Source organism: Benincasa hispida, chromosome 1, assembly GCF_009727055.1.
Source record: "Benincasa hispida cultivar B227 chromosome 1, ASM972705v1, whole genome shotgun sequence".
Lineage (NCBI taxonomy): Eukaryota > Viridiplantae > Streptophyta > Magnoliopsida > Cucurbitales > Cucurbitaceae > Benincasa > Benincasa hispida.
This window is the reverse complement of record NC_052349.1, coordinates 86,469,082-86,484,504: the sequence shown is the minus strand read 5'-3', so window position 1 is coordinate 86,484,504 and position 15,423 is coordinate 86,469,082. Positions and strand designations below refer to the sequence as shown.

Here is a 15,423-nt window from a genome sequence, read left to right as displayed (position 1 = left end):
TAAACTAAGATGCATGGCTATTACATGAGTACTTGAACTTTATGTGGAGACCTAAGAATGGTTCAAGTTTGAGTAAATAGCCAAAATGGTCTATAGTATATGGATAAGACTGGGTACCTTATTCTAGGGGACACTATTAGATGCGACCCACTTTGTAAATGTTACAATTGTTATAAAGTGCTACAAATGAAGTGATCCTGATTTGTTCATGTGGAGTCATGCGAGTGAAGGCATCCTATACAAAAATTTTGTATAAGATCGAACCAAGAAATAAAGTCATTCTTACTTTATAACGTTATTTACTGTTTAAGACTAACTATTTCAAAGCGATGACCTAGGTAACTTGACCTTAATCCTGAACTAACTATGAACTCCTGTTTATTTGGGACCATTCTTAAATTTTCATGGGTAAGGGTTGCTCGACAGCGTCGACTCAATAAGCCTCTCATTTCAGAGGTAAGATTGGGTAGATAGCTGGGGACATAAGGTGCAAGATGGAATTCACTCCTGCTCGCTTTTAGGGATAGTAAAGAGGTCGTTCCCTTAAATGTTGACTCCGGGTCTTAAACAAGGAGCCTCACACTCTCATTGGCCCGAGAAGGGCTCGGTTTAGTGATTGGATCACAAACCAATTATTCATTAAAGGATCAGCGGGACTTAAGAAACAAGATGTAATCTCGAGGGTAAAACAGCTTTTTGACCCAGCCGTTATTACGAAAAACCTATGAAGGACTGACTTACTGATTATGATTATATCGAGTGGACACATATATACCTATAGTGAGGGGAGTGTAACTACTGGGCTTTAGTGGAGTGACCCGATTGTTAATGAATGTTGATTAATTCGAGTTAAAGAGTTTAGCCGGTTAATCTCGGATCGTTGAAGCCCATGATTTGTATGTTCATTAGGTCTTTCTACCAGCTCGCAAACAGATTAAACCTTAGAACAAAGTGATGAGTAAATTTGAAGCATTCAAATACAAATTGAGGGAATTAGTAACTATATACGATATAATTACACGTTTAATTATCGAATTAAACAAAATTGGAGAATTGAATAATATTTAAATTCAATTTAAATATTAATTACATAAATAGAGATTCTTGATTGTGGAATTGGTGTCTTATTAATTTAATATTGGATACTAAATTATTTTAATTAATTAAATTTTTATTTAAAATTAATTATTTGAATTAATTTTATTTAAAATTGAAAATTTTGAATTTTGTGAAAATTCAATTATTAAAATCAATTTTGTTTTAATTTATGTTTTAGAAATTGGAATTTGAAACTTTATTTTTTAAACAAAAAGTTGGTTTAAAATCAATTCAGCAAAATTTGGCTAGTGGGTTTTTCCCACCAACAACACCTAAATTCCACTCAATCACTCAAGTAAGTGGTGGGAAGCTATTATGCAATGAGATTGCATGAAGGACTTGATCAAAATCAGAATTATTCGGTTGAGATTTTAGCCAAGCAAAGAGATTTTCTAAGATAGAGGTTGAAGAAAAATTCTTCAACCATTAAGCCAAGAACTAGTCCCTTATTCTTCAAAAATTCCCTAAACTTAGCTCATTTTGAATACCAAATTTCAATCTAAGTTCCAATAGAATAGTAGGAAAGATCAATTGGTGGTCCACACCTTGTTGTTGAGGAGATTGAAGTTGAATTTCGTAGATTGAAGAAGGTCTTCCAAGATAACTTTTCAAAACCATATTTTCTGTTATGAACATGCTTTTTTAGTTGCTAAAATTGATGAATTGGAGTGCTTAATAATTCTGTTTACTTTCACTAATCGCATGCTAACTCCAATAGAGATAGCATTTGAAGTCCTTCCAGGAAGGGGGCAACTTCTCAATTACAGCAACAACTTGGAATGGTTCATTTATGTCCAATCTTTTACTTCGCTAATCACCAATGATAATTTGCAATTCCTCCATTTGATTGACTATCAAATTGGTATCAACCATCTTAGAATCTAAATTTTTCCACAAAGAATTTCTTAGTACGAGCATCCTCCATCTTGTACTTTTTGTCTAGTGCCTCCCATAACATATTTGATGTATTGTAGGCATTGCAATAGACATTATACAAAGTTTCCTCAAGGCCACTAAGTATATAATTATGGTATAGGAAGTCCAAGTACATCTTTCGTTTAGGAATTACAGCATATGATGAGGTAATTGGGCAATCTTCCTTCAAAATGTGAGCAAGATTCAGTGTGGTGAGATAGAAGATCATCTTCTGTTGCTATCTCTTGAAGTTGTCTCCTTTGAACTTCTATAGTCTTTCAGTATGAGGTTTGACAATGGGCAATCCCATCATGGCATAAGTAAAAACATTGATGGAGGATTTTGCAATCGTTAGTGTAGATATACTAATTGTATTCAGATTGTTGGAGGAAAATGGTATATATAGAAATGAATACACTAGCAAACTAATTACACCTCAAATACTAGAAACAATACATTCAATATATAATATTCAAGCTCAAACGAAAGCCAGATGGTTTAACAAGGCTTAGATACGAAAATAAACAAAAACTTGAAAGAATCTCAAAATATTTAGAGACTCAAAACCTAGTTGAGGCATGCTTTTGATAAGCATTGTCCTAAAGACAATTATTTGCTCTGAAAGGGCTACAAGAAAACTACAATGATTGTCTCAGTAAGATACAATGACTAACTCCGGTAGAACTGCAACCTCGAACTAATCGAATATGGTAGAACTCTTGGATAATTGCTCTCAACTCAACTCAAGAACAAAAGAAAGAAAGAAAGAAAGGAGAGAACTCTTCATTTTGGAATACGATGCTTCAAGTGAAGAACCAAGTTGCTATTTATAGGCTAGCAACTTAGTAACTCTCCAAAATAAAAAATAAAATCAAATAAATATAAAAATCGAAATATTTGTCAATTTTAACTCGACAAAAATCAAACATAACTCATTCAAATTGAAGAAACTATAAATTTAACTTTCATACATGTTAAATTTGTACATGAAACATCATTTTTAATTTCAAGTTTCAATCCAATTCGAAAATTTCTAAACAATGAAATTAATCTACAAAATTAAATCCAATTTTCTGTTTCAATATTCAATTGTTTCACTTTCTTTCACTATATATATATCCAACAAATTGTTGGAGGTTTTTTCACACAAATTCTCAGCTCTTTAAACAGAGATTTCAATCATAATATTCTCCAGCTCCAAAAGCTAAGAATCTGAAGGAATTGAATTCCTTGTAGAAGTAGATGATCGTCGTGCAACTGAAATTCAATTTGAATGGTACTTAAGGAGTTAGTTGTAACTACATGGGCAAAACGGTAATTTTGGCGTAGCTGTACTTACGAGCGATTTGTGAAGGGTCATTGTACTATTGACTGGTTATATTCAATGGACACAGAAATATATTTGTAGTGTGAAGAGTGTAGTAGTCGGTCTTTAGTGAAGTGCCTAACAGTTAACAGATGGTGAATAATTTAATTAAAGGAGTTTAATTAATTATTCACGTACCGTTGGAGCTTCAAACTACAGGTCCATGAGGTCCCCTCTGTAGCTCAACGGGAATTAATGAGAGTCAATTTTTGGATTAATTTGAATTGTTCAAATTAATTAAGGAAATTAATTATATGTGATATAATTAATTTAATCTAATTATATATGATATAATTACTATAATGTATTTGATACATTATAATATAAAGTTTATTTGAGAAGAAATAAATATTTAAATTTGATTCATATAATTAAATTTGAAGAAATAAATAAAATATTAATTATATGAATTTGATTCATATAATTAAATTTAATATAAATGAGATTCATATTAAATGCCACTGATGAGAGATTAGAAATTATAGGTTATATTTTATTTGATACAATATATAAACTATAAATTATGTGTTATTTTGATATAACATATAGTTTAATATATGTTATATGAAAATAAATAAATTTAATTTAATTCATTTTAAAAATTATTTTGAGAGGAAGTTGTAACTCCCTCCCTCTCTTTTCTCTCTAATATGTGATAGTGGGCCAAGGGAGAGTAGTTCTTCTTCTTCCTAGTGCGGTTTCATAAAAAGAATACAGATCCACAAAAACATTATGAGAAAATCTGAATCCCGTCACTTCCTCTCATCTCTCTAAAAATCCTTCTCTTCCAAAATAGCCAGAGCCCACAAAACTCCTAGATTCTCACCCAGAGAATACTGAGGCAATCAAGTGATAGTGTCCATTGTGAGGTTTCGAGTTCGTATTTTTTGGAGAAGAGGATACACGAAGAAGATCGTTCTTCAAGGGTTGGTTTTCTCTCACCCTAATTCTCTCATTTCCTTTTTGTTTGCATGCTGAATTTTTTTTATCATTGTACTCTGTAATTTTGATTCTGCGAAAATAAATTTTGGATCAATCTCCACGCTTCCGCTTAAGGTCATTTTCTATAATTTTGATTCGGTGAAAATAAATTCTATGAAAATAACTTTTGTAGTCTTTAATTTTAACAGGGTTATATTTCTCCTCTCTGATACACTATTTTGTTAAGGTGTACTAGGTGCTAAGAGTTGATGTGATTCCATGTTCTATCTTTAGAACTTAGGGTTTATGAACTTAGGTAAATTTGGCTAATTAATTTAACTAAGTTATTGTTAATTTGCTCAATATAACGTTTATATTGAATAGTCTAACAATCTATGATTCTCATTTCTTAAACATTTTAACAAACATAATCATGTATTGCATGCTTATAAAAGACTTGTCTAATTCACCTTCCAGGTCAGTTTCTAGGTAGGAGTGCTTCGTTTCTGTCAGCTTAAATACCCCAATCCTAGACAGAATCTTCGTTAGACAAAAGTCCTTTATAGACAATTATTTTATAAATTTAATTTTCTTTTCTTTCCAATTAATCCTATTAAAAGAAAAATAAAAGATTTAACCTATATCTGATCATATTAGAAATATTTTAACATAAGTCTAGGTGAATTAACTTTAAACCATTTAAAACTAATTAAGACCTATTTTTGCATGCAACTCTTGATTATAGATTTTAATCTAATTCATTAAACTTATAAATTTTATAAATTAATGAAATTAATGAAACCTAGAATATGCATTTAATTACATTAATCAAATATAACAATTACATTTACTAAGTAATATCATGCTCAATACAATTCTATTTTTATCATATAATATAACATTTATATTATTCACTAATGAAAAAAAAAAAAACATATTCATCATAGATATATAACAATTATATTAAAGTATGATGCATGAATATGCTTAACAATGCATACAATCATATAATAATATATATTAAATATGATGCATGAGCATGCTTATAGAATCATGCAACTATATAATATAACATTATATTAAATGTGATGCATGATAAATGTTTATCCTAAAGTAGGATTTTAAAACTATATGACGTACATTATGCAACATGTAAAAATTAATCATACATCAAATGTAAAATTAAATAAACAGCTAAAATAAACCAAAATTTGGATTTTCGTTTATTGGATTGAGTTAATGCAATCTAAATGTCAAATAAAATACATTTTATATTATTAAATAAATAATTTGTATTTACACGTTACAAATTATGAGATCCACAAGATTTAGGACACTAAATCCAATAGACTCTATATTCAACTTATGTGCTGATCTTGAAATAATGGACTATTTTTTGGAACCCCCCATACAACTGGATTATTTTCAATCAAAATGCAAATACCAGAAGTCGGTTTTCTGTCATCTGGATCTGATGCTCAATCAGCATCTGTAAAACCAACTACATTAAGAGAAGTAGGTCTTTACCAGTATAATCTAGGGTCAGAGTTCCTTTGAGATATCTTAGAATTCTTTTGACATATTGCCAAAAAAAAAAAAACCAGGTCTTGTCAAAGTAATGTATTGACGAGCTTCTACAATGCCTCTATAGAGGAAGAAATCTTGAAATGTATCACCTTGAGTAGCTGATGTTGTAAGAGAACTAACAGTAGGGGTTGAAATGCCATTAGCTTCAAACATCTATGAAGAAGATCGATAGTGTACTTCCTTTGAGACAAAAATAAGCTTCTAACTGTGAAATAGGATGCATCAATGCCCATAAAATTTGTCAAACTTCTAAGAACCTTCAAAGAGAACTTACCATTTAGCTAGTCTATAATTTTCTGATTGAATTTTTTTTAGCTATCAGTGATTATAATATCATCAATGTAAATCAATATATAACATGTTTCAGTTTTAGTGAATCTATATAATAATAAAGGATAAGCCTTTGAACAAGAAAACCCCAAGGAATAAAGAAAAGAGCTACGTCTTTCAAACCAAGCCCTTGGTGCCTATTTAAGACCATACAAAGGCTTTATTCAACTTACAAACATATTTGGCACTTGGATCTTCCATGAAACCAATTGGTTGCTCCAATAAACCATTTCCTATAATAAAACATGAAGGAAAGCATTGTTGATGTCTACTTGCCTCAATTTCCATCCATTATATAGAGCAAATATAAAAACATCCTGTTAGTTACGAACTTCACAACAGGGCTTAATGTTTCAGTGTAATCAATATCAATTGTCTAATGGAAACCTTTTACTATTAAACGAGCTTGTATCTTGAAATAGAACCATCTGAATCTCTTTTTATTTTAAATACCCATTTACAACCTATAATTTTACTGCCTGCGGGTCGAGGTATAAGATTCCAAGTCTTATTTCTGATCAAGGCTTCAAATTCTTCCTTCATAGCAGCACTCCAATGATCATGTTTCAATACTTTTTCTACATTTGATGGTTTAGGTTCTCTGTAATCTAGCAAAAAGACTTTGGCTTGAAGATGTCATTCTTTGCTCTTGTTATCATAGGATGTCTAAAGACTAAATGAGGAGAGGATGTATGACCTGTAGTTTCATCACGTGTGATCAATGCGGAGAATAGGCATCGTTAAACCTAATTCCGACAATCAAAAGAAATTTATAGCACTGAACTGTACTCCTATTACTACTGTGGCATAATAATAGTGGCAAGTTCGTGTCGATCCGCAAGGAGGCATTGAGTTTTTAATTAAGCTAATTTTCTAATTAAAGCGATAAATGTGGGGATTTATGTAGAAAAAGATAAATGTGCAAGAAAATAAAGTGCAAAGGGTAAATGTAATCTAGGATAGGAGTTTGTCTAATTTCTAGAGTAAGGAGAGAATTATATGTAATTTCAATCATCGAATTCATTAATTAGACATACATTCCATTCTATGCATGGACAATGACTAAATTGATATAATTTAACTAGTCTCTAAAAAGGTCGACAACTAATTAGAATCGAATCAGTAAACGTCCTAATTATTCAACCTCTGAGGTTGAAGAACTCAACTTTTCTTGTTCCTGAAATAAAATTTCTTGGCAGTATGATCCATCTTGGTACAAATCTGACACTGAACTCCATTGTTCTTGTTCCAATTCTTGTTTCCTCCTTTCGAATTCTTGTTTCTATTATCATTGAAATTCATATTTATATTCATCTCACCACTATTATTTCCATTATTCTCTTGAAAATTAGGATTCACAGACGGTAGAGATAATGTGCTTGAAATTATCTTCTATTTATCCAAATGACTTTCTTGCGAAAGAAGAAGCGAGGTGATTTCTTGAAAACTAAATAAGTTCTTTTGTGAGGTAATTACAGAAACGACAGATTATATTCACTTCCCAGTTGAGAAAGTATATGTAAAATATGATCCTCAGTTGAAATAGATTTACCTGAAACATTCAATCAATCAACAAGATTCTTCAATTTCCGTAAGTACTCTTTAGATTCTTCGCTACAAACATCTCTTGCAAATTTTTCCAGACCTCACTGGAGATTGTACAGTGAATAAGATCTCCAAGAATTTCTTCATTAATGGAGCCCAATAATCATGAGAAGATCAAATGATCTTGTCTCCTCCATTGATTGTAAGCTGGATTTTCTTTCTCAACAGTAACACTATCTTGAGTAATCTTCAAGATCTTGCTAGGTATTAGTTTTTCTCCATAGATGTGGTCTTCAAGTCCGTTTCCTTCTAGGGCTGCAACAATTTGTAATCTCTATAGAAAGAAATTCCTATCTGAGAGCTTCATGATCAAAATCTTGCTCCCTGGGTTTATGATTGAAATTTCTTATGAGTTTATGGATTCCATGGTTTAATTGAGAGAGAGGGAAGAGAAAGTTTGAATAGGTCCTTAGACGATATGCTTTATACCAACTGGAAATTCATAATTGAATCAATTTGATTTGAATTTTATTATTTCTCTCTTGATAAGTATTAACAATGGAATTACATGAATTTATAGAACTTGAGAGAATAACAGAAAATTGTTATATAACAACTGAGTTATACAAAAATGGGTTGAGCTTTAGTGTAAGTAGGCTTCAGATATTCAGTGTGTGGGCTTTAGTGTGCTATCTTAACAACTGGCCACTGTCTATGGCCAACTTTGACGACCATTTCTGTTCACTTTTGGCACCTCTTGTCAACACACTTCAGCGGCATGGAGATAGATACCGCCATGACTGCATCTTCTAAGGCTTTCCAACTTCTTTGTTCGACACTCGAGGATTCTACCAATATAGTTAAGTCAGGGTCTGGTGCTGCTATGATATTACTTGTTAGAGACAACGGACCTTTAGATATCTCCACAATAATATGATATAGTCTACTTCCGGCATAAACCCTCATAATTTTACTTTTGGTTTCACCCAAAAGGCCTCATACCATAGGTGATAATTGTCCTCCCTTACATATCTATGATCATCCCTTATCTAGTCAATGTGAAACTTTAATCACATTATCGATACCAACATGCATGCATAATAAATCATAACCTACAATTTGATATGAGATGCCATAAAAAGTCCTAATCTCCTTAATGCCCTATTTTTTTTTATATGTGCATATTACACTCATACATTCCACTAATGCGAAAGTATATTGTAATTTTGTTGTTTGAAACAAGATTATTTTGTTTACTTCAAGTATAATGGTTACATGTAAAAGTTGTAAAATATATGTGAAAGTTTCAAGTTAACATCTTAATTGAGTGTTAAAAATTTTAGAAATTATGTGTGTAATTGAAGGGTTAAACAAAAAGTTAAGCAAACAAAAATAAACAAAAATATACTTTTTTAGATTACAAAAAATTGCACCAGATACCCCTGACTTAATAAACTCAACTCTGCATTTCAAACACAGACTTACTAACTCCATAAATATATTATCTTCATAGTCATATTAACTCCAAACTTCAGAACTCAATTTAGCTCCCCAAATATCCTCTAAGTCTTTTTGGCATTTTGCGTGCAACATTACATGGTCAAATTACTGAAATAATCTTGAAAAGCAAGCGTGTGGCCTCGAGACTCGATAGTCACTCTCGCTTTTGTTTATCTACTCCTTTATTTTCTCATTTTCTCTACAAATGTTTCCTCAACTTGTAACAAAGATGAGTCTTAAAACCAAAAAACATAATAGAAAAATAATGAACAAGTTTAAAGTAACCAAACAAATTCTTCAATACTGTAACCCAACAAAAAGAATATGGAAAAAGAAATACATACTCAAACCATGAGAGAGAAGAGGTAGATGAAATCTTGCAAAAATATTCTAAATGGATTGAAGTAGTATGCATTATGTTATAGGTAAATTTGACCCTGATGAAATAGGGAAAGTACCGGGATAAGACCAGAGAAGATAAATCCAAGATAGAGTAGACTTGAGATCAAATAAGTCCAAGTGTCAACTAGTCAGTGATCCAATCAGATCTAATCCTAACTTAGGTAGAATACGGAAAGATCCATCTCATTTCAATTTCGAGAGGATAAGGTAAACTCTAGTCATTCTCCCTGTAAATACATTGTAACTCCATATGAGGTAAATTCAACTAGAACCCAAACTTCAACTTGAACTTGATATGGAACTTAAAATTTTGACTTTATTTCCATTCTACAGTTCTAATTCTCTAAGTTTGGCATCTTAGTCATTTTTCTTTGTTTTGCAAGTATTCACTTCTTCAAATTACAAATTTATGATTGCTATCACATGAAGGTCATATTGAAGAAAATTGAATCCAGCGGAAACGTGTGATCACATTCTTTGATACCTTGAACAAATTAAAAATACAAATAATAAAGAAAATGTTAAGCATGTTGGGATTGGTGTCCTAATTCTCCCAGAGTCTCATTGTTTTGTAAAGATACACATTGTTTAATGAATAAAATAAATGTTAATTCTGGCATTTACTCATATCCAATAAACAAAGCTCCATGGTTATCTTATGTGAACTTAAACATGTTTATGTGATATACAAGTGGATCATGCCTTAAGTGATAACCTAAATAGGCCTGTAGTATAAAGATTAAGGTGGGATACCTAATCCTGGTGACACTATGGATATGGCCCACTTTGTAGAGGTTTGCAAATGTTGTAAACTACTACAAATGGTAGATCCTGATCATTCATATGGAGACGTGTGAGCAGGGGTGTCCTATACAAAGAGTTTGTATAAGACCTAGACCACGAGATGACTAGACTCTATATATAACGCCGTTGATATTAGAGACTTACATCTCACCTAAATGACCATAGGTGACATGACCTTAATCCTGAGTGTTTTGGGAACTCCTGCCTTTGAGGGCAGTCCTTTGATTAGTATGGGTGAGAGTGGCCAGATAGCCAACTCAACATGCTTGCATTTTTTGGGACTTGTCTGATCTGGGAGTTGGGAACTAAATCTACAATATGGAATTCACTCCTTTCCCGAAGTAGGGATAAGTAGAGAGATTGCTCCCTTAAGGGCTGATTCTGGGGCTTGAACATAGTGGCCACAATTTTTCTTTAGAAGAGAAGACTCAGTCATAGTAAGACTATGACTTATGTTCATTAGAGAGATCAGTGGTACTTAAGGAGTTAGATGTACAGGGGCATAACGGTTATTGGCCAAGCTGTATTTACGGGTGATCTGTGAAGATGGATACATAATATATCTGTGGTAAGAAGAGTTCAGCTATCGGTCTTTAGTAGTGCTTAGTAGTTAACGGATGGTGGATCCCGTGACTAAAGAGTTTAGTCAGTTATTCACGTACCATTGGAGCTTCGAGCTACAGGTACATAAGATTCCCTTGATAGTTCAATGGATTCAGTTGAGGATTAGTTATTGGTGTTGATTTGAAATGTTCAAATTGATAAGAGATATTTTGATTATATGTGATATAATCAGTTTGATGTATGAGATACATCTAGTAGAGGATTAATGTAAATGAGATTTACATTAAGTACCATGGAATAGAAAAAGAACTATGGTTTATATATTTCAGGAGATGAAATATTAAAACTATAGGTTATAAATTGTTGGATTTTATGTCCTAAAACTCGTAATTTATAAATTAATAAATATATTTTGTTTTGTTTTTCGATAAAGTTGTTATTGAAATTGTAATCTTGAATCTAATAAACTAAGGTCTTGAGGCTAATTAATGTAGTTTAAACTTTATGTAGTGACATAAATGTAGATCAAGTTCAAATATATAGCCAAAATGGTCTATAGTATATGAATAAGGTTAGGCGTCTTATTCTAGGGACACTATGGATACGACCCACTTTGTAGTTAGTACAAACGATGTGATCTTGAATCGTTCATATAGAGATATGTGAGTGGGGTCATCTTATGCAATGAGTTTGCATAAGACTGAACCATGAAATAGTTACTTTTTACATTCTAAATGTCGTTTTATGTACAAAATTGACTATTTCGTTAATTGATGACCTAGGTAACTTAATCTTAATCCTGAGCTAACTATGAACTCCTGTTTACTCGGAAGTATCCTTAGATCTACATAGGTGAGGGTAGCTCATCATCGCTGACCCAATAAGCCTCCCATTTCAGGGGTAAGATTAGGTGGATAGCTGGGAACATAAGGTGCAAGACGAAATTCACTTCTACCCATTATAGGGATAGTAGATAGATTGTTCCCTTTAGTACTGAATCCAGGTCTTGAACAAGTGGCCCAACCCTCTCCTTGGCCCGAGAGGGATTCGATTTATAGGTTGGATCTTAAACCAATTGTTCATTAGAGGATTAGTGGAAGTTAAGGAACAAGATGTAGTCTTGGGGGTAAAACAGTTTTTATGACCCAGCCGAGATTACGAACAACTTATGAAGGATTAACTTACTAATCATGGTTATATCAAATGGACACAAATATATCTATAATGAGGGGAGTGCAACTACGGAACTATAGTGGAATGACCCGTTAGTTAACAAATATTGATTAGCTCCGTCTAAAGAGTTTAGTTAGCTAATCTCGGATCGTTGAAGCCCATGATCTATAGGTCCATTAGGTTCCCCTACTAGCTCATATGGAATAAACTTAGAACAATATGATAGAATAATTCGAATTGTTCGAATTAGGTGAAGAGAGAGAAACCGCCAAGTATATGTGATATAGTGGTCGGGTTTTTCAGTTTAGAGATACAACTTTAATATTTAAATGTGATTTAAATATCAAGAAAATGAATACGTTCATATTCGGAAGCTCGGAAATAATGGAAATGATCAAAGATGTAAAAAGTCAAAGAGTTGACTTTTGACTTTGAAAAGTCAAACTTTGACCGACCTTATATTCAAATGTGCTTTGAATTTCGAGAAAATGAATGCGGATTCATGCTCGGGAGGCCAAAATTAGTCAACACGAAAAAATCATAAAAAGTCAAAATGTTGGGTCAAAGTTTGACTTTGACGAAATGACTATTTTGCCCTTTGACTAAAGTTAGTGGGAAAATCCAAACTTTTGTTGGATAATTCCACTAAAAATATAGTGGGCTAGGTGTTGGCTTATAATGGAGACATTAAGCCCATTAAGATAGTGGATTATAAGTGTTGGGTTTTTATGGATTTGGTTCATGCAATTGTTGCATGGTTTTTTCTATAAAATGGGCTTTCATTTTGAATGAAAAGAGTTTTTTTTGCCAATTTTGCTAAATTGTTTTCTAAAATTGGGCTAAGAAAAGGGAAAACCCAAAACCAATGTTCCATCTTATTTTCCATCTTTTTTCTCATTTTTTTCATCCACCAGGTCCCACAATCCGGTTCTAAGTCCAGAGGATAGTAGGTCAACTCTAGTGGTAGTTCGAAAGAGTTCGGGTCAAGATTCAGCGAGGAAAAGCGATTTTCGGGAGCTACAAAGGTTGTATCCTATCCTATTATCTTATTGTTTTTCCACTTCAATTTGCATGCTTATTTCCTTTTGTTTAGAAGCAATTAGAGTGTAATTAGGTCCTAATTCCGCTGCGTATGTCTCAAGTTCCATCATAAATATAGTATGATAAGTTGGTTATCAATTATATTTATAATAATATTAATTATTGGATAATTAAATCTTTTTCTCTAATACCCAATTGAGTGGGAGGTTATTAGTGGTTCATGGTAACCGTGAGATAAAAGGAAAATTGTTTTCCTAATTTTAGTAAGTTTTGCAAAAAGGTTGAAAATTTGTTTTTGTGATTTCTCTCTCGGAAAAACATTCTCATGGAACTTGTCAAATAAATACCGATTTACTAAGTGACAACTTGTTTTAGTAAATGATCGTGTAGTGTTTGTAGGCGACAGACACTGAGCTAAACGATGAACTAAACGATCGTTTATCTTTTGCTAAACGATCACTTAGCTTTTGCTAAACGATTGGGCATCAACCTATACGATAGGTCTCAGCCATCTCCCACTTGCCCAATCATGTACACGATTGTTCATTCTTCCTTCATCTGCCTCAAACTAAGTCCACACAGAGCCCACCCTTTGGATTCTCACATCGAAAATCCTAAGGTATCCTTCTTGGTCTTGTCATACTCAAGTCGACGCCGTCGAGGTTCTATGGAGGCTATTCGTGTTGCTGGGATGTTCGTGATCGAGGCGATCGCTGAGTTTGAGTGCGAAGTTTTCGTGTAGTGTTACGGTCGTGTTATTCGAGCGTTCGAGCTTGCTGTGTTCGAGCATTCGTGATCAAGGAGCGTGGAGACGAGTCGACAAACGTTCGTAGCTTTTCTCCTTGTTCAGTTGTTGTTTCATGCTGTAATTTCTATATTAATTGCATAACTGTTTGTTTTGTTTACGACTGTAATTGTAATATTCATACATGATTTTAATTTGGAATGATCTTTTCCGCTGCTCATGGAAATCCTCGTGTTCGATTTTCTTCAATTGGTATCAGAGCCAGGTTGTTCTGATATTCCAAATTACAACTCTATTTTGAACTTCATTTTTCAGTCGCAGTGGGTTTCTACATTTGTGGTTAATTGTTTTCTGCATTTGTGGAGAAGTTGATGAATGTTTCGGGTTTAATTGCCTTTTTTGTTAAAGCTTTCGGTAATTACAAAGTGTTAATTGTAAGGGCCCTTGTGTTTTTGGGCATAATTAACTTTACAATTGAGTTTGTAATTCAAAAAGTTTGAGTTAGTCGAGTCGTTTGTGATGAAGTTTTGAAGCATGGTGATGCGGATCTCAACGAAGAAGAAGACCAAGCGTTAGTTATATCATTTAGCCTAAGGTAAACGATCGTTGGGATTTAACTAAGTGATCGTTTAGATTTTTCTGAACGATCGTGTATTATTTTCTAAACGATTGTTTAGCTAATGCTAAGTGATGGGGTAAATCATTTACTCTATCGTGTAGTGTTGGTTGCTCGATCGCGTAGGTGCTGGAGGTAGATGATCGTAGTGGGAGCATGTGATGCTCATCGTTTAGTAAAAGGTGCGCGTTAAACGATCGTGTAGTTAGCAAGCTTCATCGCTTAGTTACTACCTACACGATCGCGCGTATACGATATGGAGGCGCTAGCTAAGCGATCTCTTAGGCGATGGTACTTCGCAACATCGTAGTCGTTTAGACGATCGCGAAAGGCGGGCGTTGTGCAGAGTGCGCTCAGCGATCGTGTACCTCAGGCTTCATCGCTTAGTAAAAGGTACATGATCATGTAGTAATAGCTAAACGGTCGTTTAGATTTTTCTAAATGATCATGTAGTAATTTCTAAATGATCTTTAGCTCTGGGAGTGTTGGTAAGCGATAGAGCAAAGCTTTTGTTTTATCGTGTAGACGATCGCGGGGAGTTTAGTACACGATGGTTGGAAACGCGATGCTTTGCCCAAGCTGTTCAAGACCCGGTTCGCCTGTTTGAACCGAAGAGTCCTTGTCTTTGTAGTAGTTAGCTTTAAAGTTGTTTTTTAAGGCAATTTTACCCGATTCATCAACATTGGTTTCTTATACATGTGATGTATGGTGCTTGACGTGCAGTGTTTGACATATAGTTTAAAACCCACCTTAGGTTGTGCAATTATTCATACATCATGTATTATAAATGTTATAATCGAGCATGAAGAAATTACA

The 15,423-nt window shown here is 33.2% G+C and overlaps 1 long non-coding RNA gene across 1 annotated transcript; it reads right to left on the bottom strand.

The window, feature by feature from the left end:
* Nucleotides 1-5,657: 5,657 nt before the first annotated feature.
* On the bottom strand, nt 5,658-8,293 carry LOC120067231. The gene is made up of 3 exons (XR_005478947.1): nt 7,770-8,293; nt 6,391-6,450; nt 5,658-6,092 (listed from the first exon to the last, which is right to left on the bottom strand). It is a non-coding gene; the product is annotated as an uncharacterized LOC120067231 (long non-coding RNA).
* Nucleotides 8,294-15,423: the final 7,130 nt, after the last annotated feature.